Below are 23,864 nucleotides of genomic sequence, written 5' to 3'. Positions count from 1 at the left end.
GGTTTTGCATTTGTCCAGGTTTAGAGCAAATTTGGGGAAGAATCCCCCCAAAGGAGCTCCGGTGGGAAAAGCAGATCCAATCGGCCCCTCCCCCCAACTGGTCCGGGAGGAAAGAAAAAATACCTCCTTGGAGAAAGGTGGAAAAAAAAAACCCTGTTTATTAAACAGTAAGACCAAAACAGTATCAAAACAATGAGACCCCTTGCCACTCTAAAAGAGATGACAAACTGAGAAAACCCCGGGTTCAAGCAGCAGCTCACTCAGTCTCTGATCAGTCTCTCAGTGCTGGAATTGTCGCAGGCCAGGGCCGGCCCAGTGGGCCACAGCTGCAGCTGCCGGTGCTCTCCTGGGTGTTCAGTCCAGAGCAGTTCCAAGAGGTCCAAAGAAAAGGGAAAAAAACAGTCCAGGGAACTTCTTTGCCTCAGCTAGCTAACACTAACTAAAAAGCAAAAGAAGAGCTCTCTGTCCCGCTGTCTGTCCGCAGACAACACAGTCAGGAGCAGGAATGTGGAGGAGTGAGTGCAGTGTCTGAAAACAAACTGCGCGCTTCTTCTCTCTCCCCCTTCACTCTCTGTAACACTCTTAAAGGTACAAAACTTATTATTATTCAACATAAACAGAATGAGACGATTGGGGATAAAAGCATCATATAGTCAACCCAGGACAGCATTCAAGCTGAAAGTGTCAGCTGCTGCTGAAGACAGAACATTGACCTAGGTGGAGCACAGGTTCCTTTAAAGTGGTATGAAAAAGTAGTGATGCAAGGGTGTTTTTCTGAATGCATTATTGCTTGACTTTCCTGCTTTTTAGACTGGGTATTTTTGTGGAGAAATTGCATTATTTCACATTTGAAAGAATGGAATTAGATATCTCTGGCTGTGGTTCTTTGAGGATTATTTGGCAAACCATTTCTCTTTGGAGATCTAAAGAGGTTAAAGTGGTATATACAGGTCTGGGTGAGAGAGATAAGCAGACAGAGAAAGGGATGAGATGATCAAAACTTCAGGAAAAATGTCTGGTTTTGAAATTTATTAGAGGGGCTCTGTTCTTGTAATGGTCTTCATCTTGTCTGGAAATCCAACAAAATGCTTAAATTACAGGACTATCCTTCTTCTCCAAACTTTATCGCAATTAGCTTAAAGTTTTCTCAGAACCCATTTCCTGTTTATTTCAGAGTCACTATATTTATTGATTATCGTGAGGGCCATATGAGCCATGGGACTTTTCATTTCAAAATTTATCTAATTTGAATGTGTAGAGCAGCCAGCTCTTAGTTCCTGAATTCCAGGAAAAGTACTTGGAAACTCAGTCATACACTGCAATCAAAGTATTAAAATTCCATTTTTATTTCTGCTCTCATTACATGACTTTTTCATCAACTTTTTGCTCTTGCATATTTGTATGCTTGAGTCTTTTAATATCTTCTGGGCAAAGGTAATTTACTGTTTCCTCTTATTTTTATATGCATTTTTCTGAATGTCTTCTGACATTTCAAGTAAATACCTGCGTTAAAGAGAAATCATTAGCTATCTGTGATGTTGTTCAGTGTAAAGTTTTGCTAAGCACATAATTTTATGCAAGTTTTAATCAAAAACTAAAAATCTATGAAATAACTAGACTCAAGGAAGACACAAATATCCATCAGAAAGTGACTTTGCTGTACTTGTTCAGTGCTTTCAAAACAATCAAACAATACTGAGACTGGGGGGGGAGTAAATCTGTTTCAGCTGCAGAGAAATTTTTAACCACAGTGCATATCAATAACAAGTTGCCAGCAGTGAAGCAATTGTATAAGTGTCTCCAAAACCCCAATGATTTAGCAGTCAAAAAATGTTTAAAATATCATTTTTTTGTATGATGAGTTTAATAAGAAAATAGGGGCTGGCTTTGAAGAATTATAAATATCAGATTATGGGTATCAAAGACAAAAAGAAAATGAAAATTTAATAAGTATTTAAGAGATGTTCATTAGGCCTCTCTCCTGTCAAACAGGATCTGTTGGGTAGTGCTGTCTCTTCTCCATTTAAAAAAAATGCGCTGCGAAATTACTGCTGCACAGCAGACCTGCTCCCTGCTGTAAGCATTTGTATGTTTCTTATGGAAAACTTCCAAGAAAAGGATTAATTTTTATGGTAATGGCCAAATTGTTTAAACTGCCAACACACTCATTTGCCATAGCAAGCTAACTCCTAAGTAGTCCAGACAGAGAGACACCAGAAAAAAGGAAGTTCTGCAGGAAGTCATCAAGAAAAGGTTTATATGCTGCTGACTTTGCTCCCTCCCTCTTTGAACTACATCAATATTGACATTACCTTTCATTTGCCCAGTTTGGATAAAGAGCAAATTTCACATACATAAAGTAAATCTTTACCCATGTATAAAATGAAGGAGCAGCATATATCTCAGGTGTTCTAATTTTGTAGGCAATAGGGCTGTTTGCCTGTGCAGCTGAGCAGTGTGCATCCACAAAATTAAAATTCATAAAAATATATCTTCCCCAGAGGTGTCTGAAGGCTAGCTCAACTTAAAGCTGGTTTTTTTGATTGTGGGAAAGAAATAATATAATAGATTTGATTTTGACAAAATGATAGGTGACTGCACAGAGAAAAGTTCATGGGAATTAATGCCAAGTCTTCCATAAAATCATCTAATGACAGAAATGAGGTAAAACATTTGTCCAGTTTGCTTCTCCTATTATTTCAGACTCTTGAAAGTGCTGATACAGGATTTAATTATCTATATACAGGTGTACAGGGAATGTTTTTATTTTATTTCAAAATTGGTTTTATTTTAATTTAGCTATATATATATATGTAATATGCTCAGCATGATCCTTCCTTACAGCAAAATAAAAAAAAAATATTTGAATAATATTTTTTCCAATAAAAATTTATCTCTTTAACCTTCTTATTATCTGTTTGTATTATTATTTCTCATCTCAGACTCCAAAAATTTATTGATCGCATGAAAAAAAATTCATGGAACCTAAATTCCAGTCTGATCCTCCAGCTGCGATACACCTCCCACTGGGAATATGAGATAACCAGAATTAGAACCATGTAAATCTTTCAGGCAGCACAGGTTGCCTCAGAAAGTTTAAAATATAGTTTGCAATTTGATATGCTTGTTGAGATGGTCTCATTTTAGTCTAGGAAGATATTGTAGATTCTTTACACAGAAGAGATGGTGCTTTGTTTTAAAATGACAGGAACAGTTCTGCAATATTATTTGTATTATAGGAACAAGTATACTAGGGACAGGTAATAAAAACAAATACTCCATTCCACAGGCTTCAGTTGAAAACTGACAGATTTTTCAGAAGTGTATTTTTAATAAGAAATTTGATTCACGGAAATCTTTGCTTTTACATCAGTTTATTTTGGTTTATATTTCCATCACTTACAGTAGCATGTAAAACTTACATATTTTAACTTATATGTTTTACTTTCTGAGTTTCAGCTTCCTTGGTCATGATTGATTGCTAGAAAGTACAATGTTCAATCAAACACTTCCAGGCTGAGATTGTGGCTACATTGTAGGCCAGATTAACATTTTGATTCCTAGATCCACCATCAAAAGCCTTGGCCCAGCAAGCCAGATTGTAACACTTATCTAGGAGTTAAATGCATTTTTTATTTTAAACTGAGCCAATTTTGTTTTTAAGGCCCACTGACAGCTCTTGCAGTTCAGTGTAATATCTGACCACTCTCTCTGTCAAAAGTGCACTGGCTTAATTAATGTCTTTGCATTGCTGTGAGTGACTGAAATACCCAAGTGTGGACAATGTGGGCAAAGTAACATCACACACAGTGTTGAGTCTAAATGAGAGTGGCATTTTAATGTCAGAGTTAGCTTGGTCACTTCATGCAAGCAGGAACACAGAGAGAAATGAAATGTTGCTAGCTGCTTCTGAAGTTAAAATCATTTTGCCAGGAGATGTAAGTAACTGGTAAATCCTTCTGGTATAAAAGAAAAGATGCTATCCTCATCAAATCCCATTGTCTGCAGTAAAAGCATGCACTCCAGGCATATATTAGGCATGTTCTTTATTAGTGGTATGCTCTAAATCTCTTTAATGTTGATTAGTTTATGCTCTCTGGTCCAGATGTTTGTAAGACCATAATGAACCTCAAAGTATGATTTACGTAAATGTATTGGACTGAAAATACTACTTTTCACAGGACATTAGAATATATTCGATAAGAAGTGATCCAACATGTGCAAGTCATTATTTATAGTGCTCTCCAGTGATCCATGAAATCCCCTCACAGGATTTGTAGGAGGAGCGTGGTCATTGTCTTAAGACTTGCAGTCTACATAGAACAACCTGACATCTGTTATCCATTAAAGTCGAAGTGGAGAGGGCATCTGGAACTCCAAGCATGATAGGGGTAAAGATTTCAGTTGGACAACACTCGTAAAAAGATACTGGAATATATGCTTCCAAGGGGCAGGAACAAACTCCTAAACCAAGCCCTGCTTTACATTAATAGCAAGACTTGTTTGAAAGCTTCCTGTGCATTTTTTCTTGCTTTCATCTTTCTTTTTAAAGTGAAATCTACCTATAAGTGTGACAACAATCATCCAATGAGGCAAGAAAAAATTATGAAAGATCATTTGCAATATACACTCCTGTATTAGTAAATTTTAACAGGAATATTTTGGGGGTGTTCTAGTCACTTTAGGATAACTCTTGATCATTCCTTTTCCAAGATAAAGATTATTTATTTGCTAAATTAAAAGACCTCTGAATATCCTTATGAGAATGATACTAAGAGTCATACTCAAAGCATGTCCTTTGCATTCACTAAAATACTATTGCAGTATTTTGATAATCCTTGCTTTGGTAAATTCCCTGTACACTTTGTACTAAAGTAGATCTGATTTTCACCTAATTTCAAGATGGACTGGCTTAAATAAAGGAATAGGCATTTCTCTAGGTTGCCAAATTCCATCTGAATGAAATTAACAGAATTTGTCAGCAGTTTTCATTTCTTAAAATAACTAGGAATTGTAATTATGTGCATAATTTGATCTTTGCAGTTTTGTGCAATTAAGATGCTATTTAAATATTTTGGATCTCACTCCAAAATGGTTTTGTTTTTTTTTTGGTTTTTTTTTTACTTATCAGGGAGCAAAATTCTCTATTTTTCTGCATTAAATCTGTGTCAATAAGTCGCATTAAATCTGTGTCAATAAGTCCACTAGGTTATTTTTCGGGAAGTTTAGGAGTAAGTTTTTCACTTTTCTAAACAAAGTAAAATCGATGCATGAGAGAAGAGCTAGTGATTAAGCCAAATTTGTTGCCTAGATAGAATAATTTATGTATTCAATAAGGAACAAGTACAATCTCAAGGAAAAATTTGCTGCCATCAAAGAACTTTTGTTTTTTAATGGTCCATTAATGACTGGTTTTTATTCGAGCTTCAGACACCTGAGAAATGTATTTATAGACCATTAAACCATTTGTGGGGTTTTTTTTAACTTTGAGAGATTAATTTCAAAGTCCCCTTACAGCATTTGTTATTTTGCAGAAAATGTTTTGCTCAATTATTGCTTGAAGCACCTGTTATTTTTTCTTTGTAAGTCATTTAAATTATCAGCTGAGAGCTTAATTTAGTAAAAAAATAGCTGTTCCAAAATGGTGCCATATTTCTGTTTAAATTTTCAAGGAAACATGTACCTTATCTTTGGGAAATCAAATTATTATACTGTACCTGATGTACCCAATGTCAAATACCTCCAACTTCTTTATATGATGCATGAAAGATCTTTAAAGAAAAATTTCTCTATATTCAGAGGTGAAGGTTGTTAATGACATTGATATCTTCTTGATCAGACAAATCATTCTAGCAATACATGAAATACGTGTTGATATAGAATCATCCAACAATATAGTCACTACTGTGTCTGAGTAGTAATCAAAACAGAAGTGAAAGTGTGATTAAGGATATATTTTGTGTTTGAAGCACACAAACATGCATAAAGGGTTTGGAACATGGTTTTTATTTTTTTTCTTAAGGGCAATGTTAATGTTTTCTCAAAGTGGAGTTCCTGTATTTTGCATTTTTCTGTAGGCACAATAGTAAGCAGCATTTTTAACTCTGCCACTCTGTGATATTCCTTTCCTGAACACTGAACACAAACATGTGATGCAATGTCATACAAATGAAATATCTCCTACCATACAAATGTAGGTATTTTTTAAGTCTGTGATCAAAAGTTTTCCATCAAAAATAGAAAATTGCTCTTCGGTCTTTATTTTCTTGCCTGTTGAATTCTTACAGCCCTAGACTTCTGTGAAAATTGCTTTCTGGAAAATTCCTTTGTCTTGTTCCATGCCATTTTGGTGTTGGCTTTTTATATAACTTCTCTTTCTGACACAGCTGTCTCTTCATATGTGCTAGATAACCTTCATATCCCTTGCCTCTTTAAATCTCTCCATAAAGCCTGATTCCCTTAAATAGCCTTCCAGGTTTTTTCCTCTGTACTCCTCACAACACACCTACTTCCACATTTTCTAAATATTCTCAGGGGGCAGCAAAAATCCTTCAAAGGCATGTAAACAAGCTTGGTAATGCAGACTAAGTTGTGTGAATTAAGTTCTAAGCCTGTTGGAAAAATGATTTCTTTTTCCATGATGCTTCAGACATACATGCATGTGAAGTGTCAGTATACATACATGCAAGGAGAGTCTTTTAATAAAAAGCTGTCTTTACCTAGCTTTAGATGTGTTTTTTGAGACTTTATGCAATCACAGAACCCAGATTTTGTGCTTTGATCATGAGTAACCCTCCGATTGGCCACCAACTCCCAACAACCAAAAAAAAAAGGAAACATTACAGAAAGTAGATTTGATGGAATTTTGTCAGGAAACTTAAAGTCTACAAAGTCTAGAGAGAATGTCTCTTAAAATGACCTAGGAGATCCCTCTGTCATCAAGAGCTGAATTAACTTACCACTGCTGGAGCACTGGGAAGAAAAAAACCAATGGAACCACTTTGTTCAACAGCTGGTACAGAAAGAGGCTGATGTTGCAAACTGCACTATACCCATGTTAGTTTTGTTTACAGTTACAATATCATAGTCATTACTTCATTCAAAAAAAGTCAGGAAATAAATGTTGTGGGTATTACTACTCCTGCTATTATGGCAGTTTGAACCTTTTTCCCAAATGTGGTTAGCAAGTTACAGGTATTCAAATATAGAAGAGTTAATTCTTGCTGTCATGCATGTGGATAAGAGTGCTCAAAGTAAAACAGCAAGTTAGAGAGGAAAACTGGCAAGCAAACCCATTAACATAAAACAAAACAAAAATATAGTTATTCAGAATAACAACAAATGGTATTTTCTTCATGCAGGTAAGCAATTTAATATTTCAGAGACTAGGCAGTGAGGTGTGACCTTGACAGACAGATTCACAAACAGAGATGCTGTATACAATTTGCTATCATGTGTTTTTTTTACAGAGGGTTTAGCATCAACACAGTACATGTTCAAAATGCTGAAAGTGGAGGTGAAAACCACTCTCAGTTGTTCAAAACTGTCTTTCTTGCAGAACAAACTGCACTGAGGAGGCAGTTCATTTTTTTCTGCAACATTAAAACATTAAGGTGTGTGGGCTTGCACGTCTGTGCTTAGCTGTGTATAAGCATAATGCAGCATCCTAGATTGTGCAGCTGGAGTGGGCACTCTTAAAACAAATGGCTTGATGCTAAGGACCAATAGAGCTCTGACACAGGGATTTACTAAAGTGAATTTGTAGCTAATCAATTTTTCTGTGAACTATTCTGAAAGATTTATGTTCAGAACTCATAGTAGTAATTGCAAACCAAACCTGAGGCTTTTCACCTTGAATTTCATAGAATTGATTTGGTCTGGCAGATCTGGATTTCAATCTAGTCATGTTTAAAGGGAGAGGGAGAACAAACTGAGAAAATGATGAAGGATTTTCAGCTCTCAGTCACCTCTTAAAGCAATGGTACCCAAGAAGAGGATACTTGTTTATGTGATTTAAGAATGATCACACAACTCTTCTTTTCTTACCATGTAGGTGAAAAATCTCTGACCCAAAATATTCTTTGTGTTTCTATAATTCTATCATTGTAGAGGTCTGTTCCAAATGTGTAAGAGACTTTATGTATAGCTGCCATAACTGATGAAAATTGTTTCCAGAATATGTCTTTCACTCTCAGACATTTTAGTCTGGAGTAGATGTTGCATTAAAGCCCATCATTTTTGAAATTCTCTAAGCACAATTTGTAAGATTTTATTATTGTTATCTGATCTACAATATTGAAAGATTTTTCATATAAGTTAGCACAGTGCTCATGCAAGCCCATTTGTGTTCCACGTGTGAAAAGTGATAAAATTATTTCCAAGACAGATATTTCACAGTAATGAATGAATTTGTAAGATATCTGCACAATAAGTTGAACTGTTGGCTTTCCAATTTGATATTCCAAATACAAAGTTGACTACTTCATACATGAAAAAGTGGTTTATGCAACCCAGTACATGAAACATCAACCTAGAATTTTCCTCTGCTCCCTTTTTCCTAGTGGAGAGGCAGTTGGTTTTACAGCATCATCTGTGCGTGAAGCTCAAGCTGGTTGGCCATAGGTCCCAATAGAACCCTTGTGTAAACAACACGAACAGATACATGGAAAAAAAAGTGCAAGTCTGGAATTCAGAGTAAATTGAGTGAGAATTTTGAAAATTTGACAGGTGGTTTAACAGCAGCTGCTGATACTGATGATACAAGCCAGTGCAGTGCAAGACTTTGGTCATAAAGCAGCAGCCTGTGAATTACTGTGAGCCATTGGACTGGAGAAAAAGAAGAGAATCCGAAAGGAAAAAAGCATTAAAGGCCTTAAAGTTCAAAGGGAGAAGAAGCAGTGTACATCTAGACAAGAGTAATGAAATTTTTTGAAGGCTCAGTTGATAAACTTTTGAGCTAAATATGTTTCCAATTTATAAGAGCATTACTGAAATATTTTTCTTAACTTACAAACTCATGAGATTTATTATATCTTTTGCAAATATTACTTCTTGAAAGCTTGAAACAGCAAAAAAATATTTACCATTTGTTCCTGTCCATCATGCATGCAGATTGGTTTTTTTATTGTCTGGATACCGGCACTATTTATTTTCTTTTTTTGGAAAATAACATTGTTGAAGTATTTTTTTTGGTCACAGTTTAGGCCTAAGGGTATTGTTATACTCTCCTAAATTCAGCTGCTTAAGTCTAGTAATTATAATCTGACATACAAAACTATATGAAAAGATAAAAATACACTATTTCTGTGGAAGGGATCTATGGCAATATTCCCTTTTTGAGACTTTTTCATAGTCAGGTATTGTAAGAACAGCTTATCTTCTTCCATTTTTTTGGTGCTACTTACAGAAAAGTTCTCTTTTGTGGCCTTAAACTGCATTTGAAGAAATTAGCAGAGTAACCAGAACTCTGTACTGCAAGCACAGCCTGAAGTGACTGGGGAGTGCAAGCACTCCTGGTGATACTTTGGAGAGAAATTGATTATGTCATGTCTTAGACCAGTGTGACCAGTGGGAAACTTAGCAGAATCACTGCAGCAACGTATCAGGCTACATGAACAAAAGTGAGATCATAAAACATGCTTGTCTAGTTTTAGCAATTAGAATAAAGGAATGGCTCAGGTCATGAAATGCATTCAGAGGATAACTTGGCAGCCAGAGGTATGGTGTAATCAGCTCACAAAAGACTTTCACCTATGCAATTAAATGAGAAGCCTGTGTCTTTTTTTTGTAAACTGTCTTTGAGAGAAATATGGGTGTCCTCTTCACAGCATACAAAATGAATTTGAAAGATATTTTTAAAAACACCAATTGCCCAAATATTTTGCTAAAACTTGCCCTTCCTGGGATGTCAATTGTTATGTGACATTTTTTCAGTATCCCTGTAGAGCAGAGGATTGGTTTATCAGACTCATCTTATTTGGCATTATGGCAGCTGCATAATTAGACTGATTAAAAGTATTAATAAATTTAGATGAAAAATTGATAAACAGCTATCCATCTGCAAATTTCTTGGCATTAGGCACAGATAGGTTAGATCTGCAATTCCCCTGTCCACATTGTGTATCCTTTTTAATTCTGCCCTATCTGCTGACATTTGAAACAGCTGTTACAGCCCGAAGTCACAAAAAGAAAGATGTTACACAACATGGATGCTTTCCAGTCCAATAATATTTTTTTTGTGGAATTGGTGAAAAACTTAAGTCTGCAGAGAGATCATTGATCAGTTGACAAAGTTGTGATTAACATGTTAGAAAAACCTGCTTGGTAGCTCTCAAATATGTGCACTAAATGATTCAAAGGTATGACTCTTTCCTCAGAGAGAAAAGTTCCATTCAAAATCCTGCAAGGAAGCTAGAAATGTTAACTGTGATGCACACTATTTAATTAAACAACTGTTAAATTATTTAAACTATTTAAGCAGAAGTTGAAAGGCTGAAATCAGTACTCACAATTTTCCCAAGCTGAGTGAGTTCTCTGAGATTCCATCTAGGAGAGCATGTTAGAACAAATTCTGTGTACAGTGACAATCTTACCTAATATTGGCTGGAATGTCGACTGTTGTGGTCTGTGTCTTCAGATCATGAAAGAGCACAGACTCAGAGGCATTTTAGTCCAGATCATCTTTTCTGGCATCACTGAGTTCTGTTGTAAATTAAGTTTGAGAAGTTACAGCCTAATGAAGACAATGGAGAAGATTACTTATTGAAGTGGACAGTAAGTGAACTTTAACTGGTTGCTTGCTTGCTTGCTTGTTATATGAGGACATTTATTGGGTTTTCCATAAGTAGAAAAGTAGTCAGACAGGGCATGAAAGTGCACACAAAAAAAAAAAAAAGTGTTTGGGGTCCAAAAACCCCAACTCCTAGAATTTATTTCCTTTAAGACAATAAATATTAAAATTTCAGCTAGAAAGAAAGGTAGTCCTGCTGGTTATTTGCTTTAATGGTTCCATTTTGACTTTTCTACTCTTACTTAGTGTCAAGCTGCCTGTGCAAGTGCTATAGGTGGTTAGCAACTTATAACTGGCCCTTAGACCTTCACCTTTTTAGGCTATATTTTAAAATATTTTGTTACTTTTGAGGTCTGCTTATATTAAAAAGGACTGAATGCTTTGCTCTCATAGCTAGTGGCAGCTCTACTCTTCCTCACTGACATCTTAGCCTAGCATGTAAAATTGGGAAATCTTATCTTCTTTGTACTGTGTTTCTAAGAATTCTCATAACATCCCAAAGCTGCATCTTCTACTGCATACTGTAGCATTTGAAATGTTGAAATATAATTTCCACCTTACTTTACAAACATGTGGAAGCTAAGGATAGAAGGAGTGAAGGGATTTGGGTTTTTTTTTTTTATGAGAATTGTGTTGAGATTGCCACATTGTTTACCTACTGAATCTTGACTTGAATTTCTTATGAGAAATGTCTGAAAGCCATAAGAACAAGTTTATAAAAGCACAGCTTGTCACCTCTGAGTTGTGATGTTTATGATTGACTTTCTGTTCCTGCAGAATTTTATTGATGATACAAAACACACTTTCCTCACTGAACGAGTTATCTTGTCTACCCTGATCTTCATCTCTTCTGTCAGTACAATTCATTTTACGAGTAGTGAATATTAAAGTAGTGAATATCTGGTTGTCCAGAGTTATTTCCTGCCATGGTATAGACATGTTTTCTGTTCTATATGTTTGTAAACAATGCACAGCCTTTAAAAATCTTAGTTTCACTATTACCATGCAAGGTATCAGATATCTGCGTGCTGTACAGCAAACAGACTTGGGAAGCACACTAAAGTAGCTTTCCAAGAACACTGATGGAAGGTTTATTTTGAAATCTAATGCCTCAAATCCTTCAATTTTCCAAATTATTGTTTTAATTCTCTATATTGTAAATAAATATATTTGGGTTGCACTGGTATAATTATACTTTGTGAGGGAGAGGAGACAATGTGTAGCCTTTTGGAGAAGAGTGAGGCCACAAGGGTTTTTCTAGTGGTTGAATGGTAATGGAAACCTGGAGCTGTTGCTTTGAGCATTTTCCCACCTTCTTGTTTTCCATTTCACAAAAATCTTGCAGCTGTACAAACGTATGCATTTTTCTCATGGTCATGGATTAAGGGATGTGTTGATCTGTAGATTCCCTTGGTCTACAGATCAGAGGCTTTGAGAGGGAGGAACCAGTATTCTCTTTTCTGATCAACTCACAGTCTTTCTCTCCTACTCACAAAAAAAAAAAATTATGTATATATACATATATACATACATACATATATATATATATATTTCTAATTCTGTAGACCTGTATCTCCTAAGGCTGTATGTCAATTGCCAGCAGAAACAATTGGCTTACAAGATCACAAATGATGCAGATTTTCTGAAGGAGAAGTAAGTAAGCTCCCTACCTGCTTGCCAAATGGCTAATGCACAAGCATTATGTAAGGAAACTTGTGCAAGTGTTGGCAAAATTCTTTCATAAATTAAAACACTGGAATTTTTCCAATGATTGAAACCTCCATTTTGTAGTCTGTATTGAAATTTCAGAGACTGTCATATCTGAATTTTTGCTTCAGAAATGCAGTGCTGTTACCTTTCATAACCTCTGCTAAGGTTTTAAAAATGCTGTGTGATGCAAAGTTATCCTAAGAAAATCTATTTGTAATTTTGTCTGTATTGAATAGTAGCAACCTTAAGAGCTTGAGAATACACCTAATATAGTGTATCAATGCTAAAGAGATGCTAATATTGGATATTGCAGAAGCTGAAGGATGTTCAGAAGTTTGTTGTTTCAGCTGCTGTTATTCTACTAATGCAGCCATACTGCAACTTTTAACCAAGGTTTTTGAAAGCTAATGCCAAAAACTAAACCCTTAATTCCATATTTTTCATCCAAATCACTTTTTTAAGTGCAGCTGGTTTCATCTGAAAAATTTGAAACACTTATTGCATTTTTTAAATAATTTTCTACGTACTAAGTAGGAGTAAGCAAGAAGTGGTAAAATGCATTCATCATAAAAAAAACACCATCTCTCTGGTAATCCCTCAGACCTTACACAGAATTATTCTAAGTTATTGATATTAATTATATTATCCAGTTGGTAATTTTTTTCCCCCATTCTCTGTGTATTCTTCTTTTCAGGAGGGCTTTGAGCTAGATTTCTTGACATAAGACCTGATGTGATAATAGAAATGCTAAAAATACTGTCTTTTAGGAAGGAAAAGTGGGTTTTAAAGAAAATCCATAATGCTAAACTGAGTGAAGGTGAGGCTGTGGAGTGATGATTGCTGCCGTTATGTAATCCTTCAAATTTACATGCTCATTAACAAATATTTATATGTCTAAAGGCTGTTGAGGCAGGCAGATTGCACCTATTCACCTAGATACTGTGTAAACATGAATATGAAAAATACATACAGTTATTTATAAAATAGCTACAAATGAGAGCAATTTTCAAATATTTGGGCCTGTATTAGTGCTTTCATGGACTCATTCATACATTTTTCTCCATTATAGTGTACATGGGAGAGAGATATGACAATGAAAAATAAGGAACCAGAACAATAGTATATTACCCTGATAAGGCGAACTTTTATTTTCTCTTTTTCTCTTTTCTAACAGATAATGCTGGATCTGAATGATGTCAGATCTAGTGATGTTTGAATAACTATCATGTACAAGAAAGGAAAAAAATTTAACAGAGGAAGCTGGGGTATGATTTTGTAAGTGCTGTAGTATTTACAGCCATCTTTAGAAGGGAAGCTGAAACCTTTTTTGTTGCTACAGTGTTATGTTGTTAGAGAAAGAACTGCATACAAAGAAAAATGTGGCACATGAAGAGAATGACAATTTGGGTTTACCAAAGAAATTAATCAAAGCTGTAATTATGGTCATTAATACCCTTTCCTGCTTGGGGAAGAAAATTGAACAGAACTAGCAGAGATTGCAGTCATTATCAGTCCTGCTCCTGTCGCTTAAGATTGTTTTCTTCAAATATCCCTCCATGATATTTGTTCTGAACAGACTGGAGCTGTCATTTTCCTATGACTAATTGCCTATTACCATGTAGTTACCTTCACTCAACACGACAGAACTTCTGTCTTTGCAAGTGTTGGACCAAACCTTCTGAAAAATTAACTACATCATTATAAGTATTAATTTGTGTCACTTCTAGTTTTCCAGATAACCTAGGCATTTAATGTCAGCCTTACAAGAGGATATATAGGAAAAGACCAAAGCAGAGCAAGAATTAGATACTTCATCTAGAACCTTCAAATATTTGCTATAGCCAGTCTTGTGCTGCCATTTTGATACTTATATAGATTAATGTGCAGCTACTCTCTTTTGCTGTCACTGCAAACTAAGAGCAGTCATTTCCTTTAAAGCCTATTCTACTAGCTTTGTGTCCTAAAATACAAACCCATCATTGTTTTGTATGTAATTGGTTAAATCAAATAATATATTTGATTCTATAAGCTTTGAAAGTAGGAGTGATATCTATGAATGGTGCCACAAGGAAATACTTTTTGATTTTTACTGTTCTCTTGTGTGCAGAAGTATTTATATTATTCATGAGAACAGCTTTGGGCTAGAAAAACATCACTCCTTGTGTTTTTCTTCTGTGGAGAACTTGCCTGATAAAATTATCATATTGACTAGATAAACACCCCAAACAACAAAGCACTAATAACCTCTCTGCTGGATATGTGTGGATGGTGTCAGGGAGCACTACTGGAAGAGATAAAAAGGGGTTGATTCAGTCCCTTCTGACAAAGACAACATTTGATGAAAGGGAACTCATTAAATTGTCAAAGTAGACAGGTTTCTGTTGGTCTTTGCCTTATCCCAGGACCATTCATCCAGCTTTACTGTGGTTTACTCAGTGTGTTTCTTCTGCCAGCTAATGTAATTAGACTAATAGTTCAGTTGGTAGCAGTCTGCCTGGAGGCAAAGACTGACACATGAGAGCCAACATAGATGGCTTGTGTTGCACAAAATAATTCTTTTATTAAAAAGTAAGAAAAAGCAACCAAAAACGTGTAAATTATACCAAGAACTGTGATGACACTGAGTTATTTAGAAATTGTGGTCTGTATTGTCTGTGAAACCCTCTGCAGACATCATTCAATGTTTTTGACTGTAATGATGACACAGGGCATTTCATAAACTCTCCGTTTCAGTCCTAGCCCTGAAGCAACCTGTGGTGGGTGGGAGAGAGGAAGGAACAGAGGGCATACAGGCAGTAGTAAAATAATTTATTTTAGAATATGGACCCTGGTGGAGATTTAAGAACAAGTTAAATAGATGGTCATAGTAACTGCAGCTGTGAATAATAAAAGAGTCTTTTCCAGAGACTCTGAAAACTGCAAAAGGTTTTCTTTTCCCTGGCACTCAACTGGATGCTACTTTTATAGCAAGAGTGCTCTTTTCAATTTACAAAATATGTTATTAACCATATGTGATCACTCAGGGAAAGAATTCCTTGTAAAAACATTGGACTGAAGAAGACTAATAAAAATCTAAATGGGATACCAGGAAAATCAAAACAATTATTTACTCCAAAGATTAAGGAATGGCAATAATACTAACAACTCCTGTACTGTCGTCTCCTCAATTTCTTGTGAAATCTGTTCTTCCAAATGTGGGCATTTGGTATCTCAGCTACTTAAGGAAGAGCAGGTGTTTTGTAACAAAAGTCATTGCTGATCAGTCCCTGGAGCACATCTGCTACAGGCTCCACTTCCAATGCACTACAGGACAGATGTCTGAAAGGATGTCTCCTCCCTGCTCTCCCTGCCTTGTCTCCACTGAGAAAAGTTATATAATTGTGATGCTGGTACTGCAAGGGACAATTCCTGTCTGTGTTAGACACAACTTCAGTTATTGCCAAAATCAGATTTACTAGTTCATTGCTTTCCAGTAAAGGAAGTGAGCTGCTGTAAAGGGAATAGCTTTAATTATTCCTGGATTCAAGACAGGGGAATGCCATGAGGTATTACACTTAAAAGAGCAGTCAGAAGTCAGACCTTTTAGAAATTCTGAGGTATATTCCAGTTATTTTAATTTACTTCTAGGGATTCTATGACTAAATCTGTTTTGAAACTTAACATTTAGGTGGAGGTTTTGAAGAGGACATTCAACTTGCTTAAAATGCAAAAAAAATCAACTACCTGCTTAAAATGGAGAGCAATCCTTTCCAATCTGCAGTGCAGTTCACTTATTCTTTCCTTGTTCCATTTGATTAATGAAAGCAATGTATTTTCTCCTCTTCTGCTGGTGATTAATACTTCTCCATGTTTCTTTGTTTTTGGTGGCAGATTGCTGGGGAGAGATTCCACTGTAAATTGTTTTTGATATCAAGTTTTAAATAGGCTTTGCCAACCTACTTATTTTGTGAAAAATACTTCTCAGTTTGCAGCAGTGTATAGCCTAGACTGTGCCTTCTCTGTCTCTGTCAAAGAGAAAGGGAGTTTAGGAGGGGTCCTTTCAAAGCTCACTTCCATCACTAGAGTTGACAGTGCAAAGTTAAAGAGAACAGCTTCCCTGCTGCTTCCTTCCCCATGTCTGCATGGTAGGTGTGTGGGGCAGCAGGAGCAGCAGTCAGAAACTAAATCATAGTTACTTACTGACCTTCGTAAGAGCAATATCTTCTCCTGGGTACACGGTGTGACCTAAAGCTTTAATGAGTTTTTGGGTAGGAAGGTAATACTGTGAAGCCATTGCTGTTAGTGACACAGAGAAAAGTTGCTCGCTGAATTCTCCTTGGGGAAATACTGTCTCCAGAACTGACTGGATATAACTCATGCCACCTGGACCTTGGCACTGATGCAGGCCCTATTTTTAAACATTATTTTGGGCTTCTGTCTGTGCTAGTGATTCACACGGTGCCAAGGATGTTCCTGGACACAGGAATGCAATCATCCCTTCCCACTGCTGTAGCTGTCTCTGGATGACTTCTGGATGAAGCCGAAGCACCCAGATATCCCTGGGCAGTCTGGCATTCAGTACAAGCCAAGGAGCAACAAAGGCAGTTCATGTGCAGCTGGCCTGCTTTGGAGGAGCAGAGAGGATAATAATAGAGATGGGGACTGTGTGCATGTGTTGGCCTCCAGAAAGAGACATTCAAGGCAAATTCATTTTACTGTAGGATGTCTTGCAAAACCTTTTTCCTTGCTGGGCTTTTAGCTTTTTCAGTTTTTTCAGTTCTTTGGTTTTTATTTGTAATAAACTCAACTGATGCTCAGTTTCTACTCGTGTACTAAGATTAGCTGTGAGTATATTTTTTATTATGTTTACTTTTACTTAAAGTTGTTAAATGAATACAGAGGTGCATGCAGGTGTAAAACTGGTGGTAGTTTTTCAGCATAGCCTCAAGCATGCAAAAATCCTCTTTGCATTTGAGTGTGAGCTCCACCTCTTAGGCAAACACTTTGTTATGATTTCAAATCAAATTTTCACTACAGAGTACCCATTAATTAAACTGTGAGAGTCATTTCAGCCAGCAGCTCCTTGCATGGGGACCCTTTCACTCATAGCCAGTGAAAGTTGGTCTTCTTCTGCCTGGCTGAGGAAAAATCTGTACAATCATAAGGACAGCTCAGTGTCCAAACTCAATCACCAAGTGTCCCTTAAATGACCTGAAAAATAAATGGCTTCTCCTCATCATTTCCTTACCTTCCAGTCATATTTTTCTCAGCTACATTTGCCTAAGAACCCAAAACTCAGACATGGTGTGACATTTCTCTAACTCCTTCGCTTTCCACAGGCTTTTTACCCCTAGCTGTTGCTGTTGCTGCCAGCTCAATTAACCTCAACAGAAATGTAGTTGTCCCTCTGTGGTTGAAGATTAATGAACTGTGCTTTAAACCAAGAGAACTGCTAGTAAAAATTAGGTATAATTTCATTAGAATATTTTGTACTCCTAATTAATGAAGAAGGTCATCTGAGGACTTGACAGAATTGAGTTTAACTGGAGGAAAATATCCACAGATCAAATATATGAAGTTTGCTACTTCCTTTTCATCATCACACTCTCTGTGGGCACCTTTTGTCACCAAACATCCTGTTTTCTGTCTCCCTGCCATCAAATCACTGCCAAAGCATCTTGATGGGAAGCATGGAGTAGAGGCAGCAGTAAAATGAAGTCATTTGTTGTGCAGCCAGTTGTTTCTTCATCTTGTTTCTGAGTGATGAGCACTGTGCAAATTATGATTTATTTAAGTGTTAAAAAGCAGGGGCTGCTCAAAATACTGAGGTCATTGCTTCTCCACTTACAATCCCAGAAAATTCCTGGTACTTGTCTTTCATGCTCATTCTGGGAAATTTTGTAGTCCTTCAGTTTCTCAGTAATGCTTGTTTAGTACATTTGGGCAAAAGCTTGGGCAATACCTTAGACATGTTCAGACTTTCTGGATATTAAAAGTAATTTTGATAGACACCTAGACAAAGAAAGCTAACAAGGACCTTGACCAAGAAAGTATTGACAAGCCAGGATAGTGACAAGGAAAGGGAGACAAAACAGGTAAAGAGCTGTTTAAAAACCAGACTTTAAAAAAAGTTCGAAAAAGATAGCTCATCAAAAATTTTCAAATACTGTTCCTGGTTTTTCATACTCAGCTTTTTTTATTACTTCAGAGCTCTTGACCCTTCCATTATGGCATAATAATTAGTATCCATCCTGTAAAAGATCAGGTGAACACCATGGTTTCTAGTATTTCATATTGTGCCATTGAAGGTGACCATAAAGTGATGAATTGAACAGTTGTCAATCATATATTTAGGTCTTTTATGCCAAAAAACCCTGTGATGCTTGCTATTTATGTCTCTAAATCATCATGTAATTAGTTATTCTTTGAGAAAATTTATATGGGTCCTTCTGAGTTCTAAAAATATACTTCTATCTCTCCAAGTAAATATATCTATTCTGAGCAGGATATATCTATAATAAATAGATTGAATCCAGGTTTTGAATGTAAAATTAAGTCTAATGACTGGATTATTGATAATATGATACCAAAAATTTTTTTTTTGTACAATATATTGTAGAGGGCCAGATATGCACCGACCACAAAATATGCAAGTTTGTATTCTGCACATATAAAGGATAAGAGGTTGATACATTTGAGCCAAAATTTTTCACAGTATTTTATTTAGGTGCTGGAGCCGGTGATGTGCTAGCACACATGCTTATGTTTCAGCATATGAGAACAGAAAATCAGCTAAGCGCAAAAATATCTGTCAGTCGTAATTTTTTTGGAGGTGATACTTTGGTTTTGGGGTACTCCACTATTCTATTTATAGATTCTAAAGAAATTAAGTCTTATCTTCAAATGTAATTACCACAGAAGTAATGGAGGAAAATGGAGTTTTCAAAGCAGCCCAAGGAAACTGAGGACACAGTTTTCTTTGTAGTCAGGAAAATAACATACTAGTCCCAGTCCCAGCCCTGAACATGCCAATATCAAGGGTCTGTATGGGAGCATTGGCATGGATTTGTTATAAGCTATACAGCCAGCTGATGATGTTCCTGCAATACTAAGTGGTTTCATACAGTGAAATATTTCATATCAAATTCTGTTTGTTATGAGAAAGAACATGCTTTCTACCTTCTGCACAGGTGCAGTTGTTGGGGTTTTTTGGCTTGTTTTGTTGTTTATTTTTTTTTTCCCTGAACAGTGTTATGGGCCAACTGCTCAATCCTTTTATGTCAAAGGCGGAGTTTGATTTAAATGAATGCATGGATATGTGCTAAATCAGATATTTTTAAATGTGTGCCACTTGAAATTGCGGAAGAAAAAACATGCTCATAAATATTTGTGATTTGTTTGAAGTCAGAGTATGTTTCTCTCTCTGTGGGTCTATTTATAGCTTCAGGATAAGAAATTCTTAGGCTTAGTGGCAGGAACTGATGAGTGAAACTTTCACATGCTCAGAAGAAAAACATGAGTTGTAATTTTCTGTTTCTTCAGACTAAAGAAAATTCATGACTCTTGTAGCTGGGATATAAAATTAATCCTGCTTACTTAGGAGAACCTTAATCACAATACAGTTTTCCATTTGAACCATGGTATCTGTAGTGCTCAAAGAAGTCAGTTCTCACAGACTATTTTTTCATCTGTCTTTGTCTCTTGTTAAAACAGACCTTTGATTTTGCCCGTGACTAAGACTAGATTGTAATGTAATATTTTTATATTTTTAGTTTTTATTCTGTTGCTATATTAAGACCAGAATCACAAATGGATTCTTTTGAATCCTGAAGTGTTCCTTTTTTTTCTTTTTTTTTTTTTTGCTGCTGGAGTCCAGTTCCGTACAATATCAGCAATCAACTTCTATACCAAAGCCAAGCAGTGACAGTTGCAATAATGAATATTTGCTGTGGGCCACTGGTATGAAAATAGCACAGTGCTGCAAGCCTGCGTCACCAGAAACAAATCTTCCATTTGACTGTGGCTGAATTTCCAGCTCAATTTTATAACATTTATAATTGAAATAGCTCTTAAAGCACTGTCATAATACAGTGTTAAGAAATGCTGATTCAGTCTTCAAGGCATGAACTCAAATGCCTTCCTACTTCTTTTTGGTGTTGCTTTTCCTTGTTTGTTTGGGTTTTAATCCCTTATACCTTTAATGCTCTGCCCTGTATTTAAGCACTGAACTCCAGACAGGCAGCAACACTAAAATATTCAAAGGGACGCACACTGGTTAGATTAGAAGTTCTTGTGAGAAAAGGAATGGAATTGCCTCTTTGTAAGCTTACTTGACAGCTTTTAGAATGTTTTATTCCTAATCTCTGCTGAAAATTCTAAAGTTTATATGAGAATGAGCAGCTTTGCATCTTTAAATATTTCGTGACTTTTACATGGTGAACTTCAATGGCTTTCTATTTATGTTTTAATGTCATTAATGTATTTGCATTAGTAGAATATCAAGTGTATTTGCATAGGGCACTTCTTAAAATGCGGAATAAATGCATTGAACTTTGATTTTTTTTCCTGATGACCTTTACCATTTTTAATTTTTTATATACTATGCTGCTTTCATTTGGGCATTTCAAAACACCCTCAAAATATTCAAAACAGCTAGCATAATTGTTTGCATTTTCTTTTAGCTTTTAAATAATTACATAGTGAAATATTAGATCAGCATGGATACAGAAGGTCAGATACTTGAAGCAGCATAAAATCTGCCATTATTTCAGCTTTTATTGTTTTATTTCATTCATTGCCTCAGGTTTTCCTAAGGAAAGTAAAGAAATTATCATCTATATTTTGCTTAGGGCTAAATACTGACCCTTACACTGCAAAGCTGGCAGTGGTGATTGATGTATATTTCTAATTTCCTGCAAGATTAGAATGAGCACCAACTATGCTATCAATCCTGAGAGAATGTTAATGTCCCTTTCCCCTGCCTGGGCCATCTGTCCCTTGCCTTCCATGTCACCAAGAGAGTACATCGGCTAAGTCTACTACTGTACAGTAGTACCAGGATGCAGAAACCGATGTTTTAAAAGCAATGTTAATGCTTATAAAGTGAATGGGTTTGGATTTGAATTGGGCTTTTGAGGAAAATAATTCACTGCAGCAATTTTTGACTGAAGGAAAGCAAACATTCAATGGATTCTTTGGAATGGGAAAGGAGTGACTAGTTAGCTCTACAGTTTTGTGGATAGATCTTCAAAGGCTTTGTTTTTTCATCAGTTTCCCAACAAAATGCCTAATATTTTAATATTTTTTCTTTTGAAACCTTATAAAAAAATCATAACTAAGAAGAGACTCTTCAGCAAGGTAACCTCATTCCTTCTGCACTGATATTTGACATCCCCAGTACCTTCAGGATATGAAAACTTCCAAGCACTCTTTCAGGGAAGAGAAAACCAAACAGTGATTTGACCTTGAGTGGGACTTTGTTTTTTGCTACATGCTTTAATGCCTGTCAATACCTAGAATATTCACATGAAAATCTGCTTTCTTGGATTTATGAATGATAATTTTTAAAAACCCTCTGTGAGAGTATGTAGAAACATGACAAAATATACAATGTATAAAACTTAATAGAGCTTAAAGGGTTGTATTCCCACTGATTGAAAGGGAATCATATTTGTGTAGATATTTGTTCAGCCAGATTCAAGTCCCCCAGTAGGAAATATTTCTGGATTTGTATAGGTAGGTTATTCCCAGGCTTCATAAACTTTAATATTAGAAAGAATTTCCTCACATCTAATCTAAGTCTCTCTTGATGTAATCCAATAGTCCTTGTTCTACTAGGAGGGATGAGGGAGCAGAGTATATTCTCTTATATTTAGCTACCTTCTACAGATATAAAAAACACTGTCAGTGCTCGCTCTTTTTCTTCCATATTCACAGTTCATGTTTTCTAAATTTGTAATTTATTTTGGGTCCCTCCATCACAAGCCCTCTCTGGTTGCTTTGCATTTGTATTGTTTCTGAATTAACAGCAAAGCAAGTAATTTTTGGGGGTTTTTTTGACATTGATGTCCCCAGGCTGGACACAGGGCCTTCAGAGCTGATCAGAGGAGGAAAAAATACCTCCTAAACCTTTTGCTTTGCAATTTCAGTGTGGTGGTTACCTGTTTTATAGCACAATGATAGAAGAGATCTGTGTTCATGATGTCTGCTACTGAAAGATTTTTCTGAAAACCGAGCAAATAAACAAAGAAAACAGTCAAAATGAAATATACAATAAAATTTCCTCAAATGCAGCACTCGGGTTGTTGTTCATCATTCTGTTTTAATAGATCAGATTAAACCTACTGAGTGTGGATTCCTGCAATTGTCTTTACTGAAAAGCATCTAATTTTCTAAACTGTTTCTTCAATGTATTAAAATTGTTTTGAATCAGGTTTCTTAGTGTGTTTGCCTTGCTTCCAATTTGATATTGCCTGCTAAGCTATTAGGAATGATCTCCATTAGCAAAGTTTGGAACAGTACTAGTATGCAATGCACCACTGTGGTACCAGTTAGTTGTGTCCCTCCTGCATCAGAGCATGTACTTGGCTCTCGAAGGCAAAGAATTGGTATTTTGTCTGTTCTGGTGGGGGGCAGTAAATAAAGCATAGTACAGGTAGAGCAGTAGAGCATCACTAACACCAAGTAATGCATGAAACCAAAGCGAGCCATGCTGGGAAGTACCCAAATCCAGGCCTATTGCAGTAAAGTAACCAAGATTTTTTTTTTTTTAAGCTACTGCTCAGTAGGCTGAATATGATAAAATACAGATCTGCAAAGGAAGAACAGGTCCTGTCCTTTGTCTCCTTCTCATGTCCCTTACCCCACCATCTTCTTCACTGCCCTCACTGCTGCATTTTGCTGTCCTCCACCCTGCTAAGTACTTAACAGGAACATGATACTGTCATATCCAAACATCATGTATCAATTATTTAAACTAAAATATCATTGTGTATTTTCTTTCTCCTTCATTTGATAAGTATGGGAAAAGCACATGTTCTTAGCTGCAAGAAATAAGTTTCCAGATTGAGGTACATATCTTGCTTGTAATCTTTCCAACCAATAGGCAGAATGAAATTCTTATTAGTGTTTGTTTAGGTCTCAGCTAGGGAATGTTGTATATACATTTAGTTACTGTTATTAGTATGTATCATTATTATGTAATAATAAATAACAATGTGTACTGTGCATTTATAATTACCTTCATTCTTTTAGTGTGGTGTTGGGAAAAATCAAGTGAAGTATCAATTTCTTTTTTTTTTTACCAGATATAAAAGCTGATTTATTCATTTTAGTTGTATTAGTAGATGTTAAAACTTTAGCTTGGCTACACAATCAGCGTATGTAT

At 36.0% G+C, this 23,864-nt stretch overlaps 1 protein-coding gene across 6 annotated transcripts in view; it reads left to right on the top strand.

Moving 5' to 3' along the window:
* The window catches only part of ZNF385D (zinc finger protein 385D), a 417,872-nt gene that overhangs the window by 378,110 nt on the left and 15,898 nt on the right, over positions 1–23,864 (top strand). The gene's annotated exons all lie outside the window — the stretch shown is intronic.

Source organism: Zonotrichia leucophrys, chromosome 2 (genome assembly GCF_028769735.1).
Source record: "Zonotrichia leucophrys gambelii isolate GWCS_2022_RI chromosome 2, RI_Zleu_2.0, whole genome shotgun sequence".
In the NCBI taxonomy this organism is placed as follows: domain Eukaryota; kingdom Metazoa; phylum Chordata; class Aves; order Passeriformes; family Passerellidae; genus Zonotrichia; species Zonotrichia leucophrys.
Note: the sequence above shows the minus strand (reverse complement) of the source record. Positions and strands in the feature narration are given on the sequence as shown.